The 6,497-nt window shown below is 28.2% G+C and overlaps 1 pseudogene; it reads left to right on the top strand.

The window, feature by feature from the left end:
- The first annotated feature begins 2,320 nt into the window (after positions 1-2,320).
- On the top strand, positions 2,321-6,070 carry LOC119616489 (annotated as a pseudogene).
- Positions 6,071-6,497: the final 427 nt, after the last annotated feature.

The following is a 6,497-nucleotide window of genomic DNA, read 5'->3' as shown; positions in this document are numbered from 1 at the left end:
CACCGACGAATCTATTTTGTATTGGTATAACACTAATCAATATAATTTACATAATTACTTTATGACATTATATTTAACGAAGAAACTATGAAAAATGCAGATCAAATGATATTTGAGTACAGTAAATGGTTATTCCCAAAGAAAAGAAATAAGTTATTTTTTAGAATTTGATTTCACTACATGGTAAAATTTTTCATCAAAAATGATCGATATACGTCAAAATAAAGTGTGTGGTGAAGTCATATACATAAGAAGTCCAGCGGTTTAGTTTTGTGCGTGAAAAGGTTAATGTTCGTCCTTGGTACAAGTAGCAAATTTGTAAGGCAAATGTGTAGGGTTGATTAAAGAAGAGTGTGCATAAAAAAAAACAATTAAAAATATGTAAAAAAATAAAAATTCAACTGAAATGTGTAGTTTTACTTTATAAAATTAATAATATTTTTATTTATTATTATTATTTTTCCAAAATAAAGTTGTATTAAGAGATTGTTTTCAAAATTGTTACATTTGTGTGCAATATAAGCAACTTGATTGTAAGCAATCCCAGCAAAAAAATTTTTAAGTTGTTCAAGAAGAAGGGATACTTTCACGATTTCTTTAATACGTATTCAATTTAATGCGTTTTAAATACATTCCTATATTCTAATAAATTTTTCATAAGTGAAAAATTGCATCCAATTCACTCATGTAACTCTAATATAGGAATTGTAATATTTCACTGTAATTAGGTATTCTCTTAGGATTTAAAGGAAACTTGAATTTTAAACAAAAAAAAATATTAAACATAACATTAATTTTATAAGGTTTTTGTATTTAATATTTGTTAAAATCAGTAATATCAAGTCCATTTTAAAGGATTTTAAAATATAATGGGAATTTTTATTCTGAATGAATTTTAATGCAATTCAAATTCAGTTTTTAATGCTTTATTTTGTTATCATATATAACTTTTATCAATATCACGCTAAACAATTAATTTAAATATTAAAAATTAATTCATAGTACCTTCAATAATGCACATTAAAATAAATATAGCACACCAATGAAAAAAATCATCGAATGTGCATTGGTAATAAGCACTCATATTAATGACGAACTATTTTCCAAATACGAACCCATGCTTGCCAATGACACGCTAATATTAAAATCATGCATGTTTAACCTAAATATGAACCAATTCATTATCAGTTAAACCCATGCTTTTAGTAATTTTTTTACTGGGATGTTGTCTAAAAGGTCGCATCGTAATGCCTTGTATAATGATGTTATTTATTATAACCCATTTTTTTTACTAAAATAAATCTTCTTAATTTTTGCGTTAATTCTCAAAAACTCCATACTTTTTCATTATTCTCCTGTTATATTTTGTTAAAAACAAAATTATAATAATGTGATTAATAAAATTACCATAAATATTACTTTTTTCCATGATAAAAATATGAAGGTAGTGTCATTCCTCTCTCTCAAAAAAACTTTTTGAAGTTTGCTGGTATTTTTTGAAATTCGTATTTTGTAAATAAATAGAACATCGTTGCCACATATGAAAAAGGGAAAAATAGTTTCTAAGAAATTTTGTGTTGTGATTGTGGAATTTATTTTAATAATTTTCAAAATAATTTAGGTCCAGTGATAACTGTTGTCGAGCTGTCCCGATTAAAACAAGGTATTGTTTTAGTTTGTTATTTAAATTGTATACAATGTAGATTATCATTTGAAAGGGTTTTGAAGCAAAGTACAATTGTGTCCTTAGGTTTAGGTTAAGAAGGTTTATGTGCCATAAAAAGGACAACATCCACTCGGAGACTATAAGATTCATTGTAATTCCCTTCAAAGAGACTGAAGATCCAAAGACAGAGAAACAAGAACACTAAAAGAAAACATGAATGATATAAAATATATAAAAAGGAATGATGAATTGAAACTGGTCCATTCTCATTGCGTTTTAACCCAGAAGATTTACCGAGTCAATTCCCTAATTGAAGAAACGTGAGATAATCTCCAACCGAATGATAAAAGCAGTAGACTGCAGGGGTTAAATCCCGCAATTTCTTCATGTTTGTTATGGAACCTATTCCCCATCCATTTCAACCTAATATTCTGTGTCCTAGGATGGTGGCAAATTATATGCTCGATGACTCTAATTCCTACCCGTTAGCAAGCCTATCAGAATCCTTGGAATGCGTTTACCCAGTCCTATAAGTATCTTGGTAGCCTTCACATCAAGTTCTATGTCTAAGGCCTTTTATATTTTGCGATCCAATCTACTATTCCAGGACTGCTTAATGATGTCACTCATTCCCTCGAATATTAACATGCAATAATGGTGTCCATATTAGACAATAAACTGGAAGCAAAGTACTTAAAGATTTCGTGAATGTTAAATTTTTTCACATGAAGAAAACCGTGTATTCTTAGACCGGATGGAGCACTAATTGCAATTGCTTGATACGGACAGCAACAGACGTTCAAATTGATATAGGACTTAACAGGAAGTTTATAATTTTGATTGAATTTTTTGTACATTTATTTAAATTTTTATTGAATTTTTTTATTACATTTGTACATTTTGATTTTTAGTTTAGTTTAAATTGAATTTTGTTTTTGATTTTGATTAAAAAATAAACAAACAAAAAATGGGATTTTCAAAGAAAATGTGGTAGCTCGAATTATTAAAATACCAGCAAACGTCAGATGGTTAATATGGCGACAAAAAGAGAGAATGACACTACCTTGATATTTTTACCATGCTTTTTTCATTAAATATTAGGGTGATCGACTCAAGTTTTTAACCGGTTTTTTATGCTTTACCAGTGTCGGTTTTTGTTGGAAATGGATTTATTGTACTTTAGTTTTTTATATTTGTACTTATTTTCAATGTAAATTTTCTATCAAATTAGTTTTTGAGAAACTTGTATTAATGTTGGAAAAAAATTTTTTTTAGTTTGTCAGAAATTTTCAACTAGTAAATAATAATTTTAATATATATAATTTATATAAAATACGAAAAGAAATATTATTAACAGTTTTTTCTAAATGTAGATCGAATAACCCGATTAGTTTTTAAAAACCGGCTTCGAATATTTGTATTTGCTTTGTATTCTAAGATTCATAAATTAAATTTTGAAGTAAATAGTAATACAGCCCATCTAAATTTTAAAAAGTATTGGAGTCCTGGATCTAGAGTTTAATTTTCTAATATACCTTTAATTAAACATTTTTGATTTTCCTACTTAATTAACAAATTTTATTTGTAAAATTTATTGGAATAACTGTTTGATAAAATTTTATCAATCTTAAGATTATATTCCAATTACAATAAATAATTTGCGGCTAAAATATTATGGAAGTGTTGGAATGCCTATGAAAATTGTCTAAACAGGGATTTTAAAATAAGCTAGAATTACATAGGTAATTATGTTTAATGGAAGTGTCCCACTTTTTCCATTTTTTTTACATTAAAGAAATAATGTAAATTAGACGACTATATCTAATATAATCTTTTAAACTGTTAAAAATCACTTCGGGCGACGTTTTATTAATTATTTTATTATTTATTTCAAATTTAAATAGTTTTTTTTTATTTATAATGAAAAACCGGTTAACCGGTTTTTTTCTAAATTTAAGAAATGTCAACCGGTTTTTTTCAAATGTCAATTATTCGAACTATTCGAAAATCGGTATAAGCCAAAATACATATAACGCTAAAATACCAATACAGATATTATATTAAAAAAACTTAAATTTCGGAAAAGCGAGTAACTCTTCACTTTATTAAATTGTTTACATCACTAGAGTTTTTTATTTCTTTCTCAAATATTGGCAACCTTCTTTTTATACCCACCATCATATTGATTTTAGCATTTGCAACACATCGAAATATTGGATATAAACCCATAAAAGAACATATATTCTGGGTCCTTATTAAATATGTATATGAAATGCGACACACTTAGGTTTTATGCGACCAAAATCTTGACGCAAAAAGTGTCAACGTAAGTAAAATCATTTCATTTGTATTTAAATGTGCATTAAATTGGTAAATACATTGAACTCGCGGTAATGTGAACATCCAATATAATGAACTATCCACTAATGATAACACTCAGTTTTTTTATATGGGCGCTCTAAATATTGAACAAAGTTTAATGGCTCTAAATAGTAAACAATTTTTTTTTAATTTTTAGGGATTTTTTAATTTATAGAAGCATTTATTTTTAATGTTGGGAATCCCCGAATTAATAAATACCACAGTATGCCATTATTTTAAAGGTATTTAATTCTAGTAGTTTTATGTAACTTCTTGCGGTAGGTTCGTGAATTTATTTTTAAAATTAGTGATGTCTAAAAACAGTCGAAATTTTTTATCCTTAAATGAAAAATGCGAAATTTTGGAATATTTAAAAAAAGGATCGAGTGTTACAGTGTTAAGTAAAAAGTTGCAAAATCAACGATATGTTCAATAAAAAATAAAAAGACAATATTTTAAAATGTGTGAACAATACGATTTATGGACCCGGAAAACGCAAAACATTACGATCTTCAGAGCTTCCAAAAATGGAAAAATCGCTCTATAAGTGGTTTATTTGTATGCGAAATAAAAACCTCCCTGTAAGTGGGTTGATGTTGAAAGAGAAAGTCAAACAAATTCACAAAAACATAAGTGAAAACGGAAATGACTTCAATGCTAGCGATGGGTGGCTACAAAAATTTAAAAAGAGATACGGAATCCGGCTACTTCAGATAAGCGGTGAAAAACTTTCTGCGCAATCTCAGTTCGTAAATCCTTCTCCCACAAAAGACATATGTAACGTCATTGGAGAAAAGCGCTCCAGGTGCAAAAATGGAAAAGCAAAAGAATAAAATTTTTATGCTGTGCAAATGCGTCAGGATCTCATAAAATAAAACTTTTAGTAATAGGAAAATCGAAAAATCCTCGCAGTTTTAAAAATTTTATCTGTCCCGTAATCTACAGAAATTCAAAGTCTGCTTCGATGACTTCTTCCATTTTTAAAGAATGGTTTCACAACTGTTGTGTGCCAGAGGTAAGTAAACATGTAAAAATAGTTCAATTGGGATTCTTACTGCTTTATTTTTCATTAAGGTGACAGATTTTTTAAAGAAGAAACGATTACCAGTAAAAGCTTTACTCCTAATATATAATGCCCCATCCCATCCACCAGAATCCGACCATAAATCCGAGGATGGTTCTATAGAAGCTATATTCATGCCTCCAAATGTAACGGCTCTGATCCAGCCAATGGATCAAAATCAATTAGAATCACCAAACTTCATTACAGGAACGTCTTCTGGCAACAATAATTGCAAAAGAGGCGGATTTGCTTGAATCGATGAAAAAAATCACACTTAAAGAAGGAGTTTCTATTCTAGAGGCATTCTGGAACCGAGTTGGTAAAGAAACTTTATCTAACTGTTGGAAAAATATTTTGAAATATTTAATGATGAAGACGATCCTGAATTTAATGTTCCTTTGAGCGTTTTAAAAGAAAAGTGGCAATCAGAGGTTAGATCTTTAGGAAATACTGCTACAGATCTTCTACAGACATTGTGCCCTCATGAAGTATTTACTGCTGTAAACATTAGAGATTGGATCAATAATCCTTTTGAGGACGTCACGCCATTTGATGAAAATGATTTAATTGAAGAGTCCGACGATGATGACGACTGTTTTGTTGAAGCGCCTGAAAACAACATTAAAGCCAAAGAAGCTGTCGAAATTTTTAACAAAGATGTCCAATGGGCTGAATTTCAAACGGTCGATCAAACTGACATTAAAGTATTGAAAAAAATGAGGAAATTGGCGGTAAATAAGCTGGTCAAAAAAAACAGAAAATAATAACCGATTATTTCCATATTTAATTATATATGTATGTACCTATCTTTTTTCATTATAAATTTTATTTATTTTTTTGTTGTAATATTTTGTTTGTTTTTTATGTACATACTACGTATGTACTCTTTATAAAATGGATTTTTAAAAACTTTTTATGTTCCAAATAAATTACAAAATTTTTTTTAGTAATCTTTGCATTTTCATTCCTTGCAGAAATGATTTTTAGAAAAAATAACTTAGTAATATATATATAAAAAAACCCACTATCGAAAATGTGAACAAATTCGAAAATATGAACTACCCCGACATTAATTAGTTCACATTATCGAGAGTTCACTGTAAATCAAAATAATTAACCACATTTTATTTAGCAATAAAATTATAATATTAGAGCTCAGATGTAAAATAAAAATTCAGACGATACACCCACTATCACATTACACTGTGCAACAAAATCTTTCCCGAATGAGGCCAACGGGAAATGAAAGTAGACCAAAATCCCTAAAGGGTTTAAAAAAGTTAGCTCGAGTTTTTTATTTATAGGCATTTAAAGTTTTCAATTTTGTGATAAATTTTCCATATATCGCACACCCAGTACAAAAGTGACACAACTCAAAATTTTATTTTTGCGTTTTTATTTTCTTTA

This window comes from Lucilia sericata, unplaced genomic scaffold, assembly GCF_015586225.1.
Source record: "Lucilia sericata isolate MDLA Ls3-8-SP2 unplaced genomic scaffold, ASM1558622v1 Contig000076F_arrow, whole genome shotgun sequence".
In the NCBI taxonomy this organism is placed as follows: Eukaryota; Metazoa; Arthropoda; class Insecta; order Diptera; family Calliphoridae; genus Lucilia; species Lucilia sericata.
This window is presented reverse-complemented; position numbering and strand designations above follow the sequence as displayed.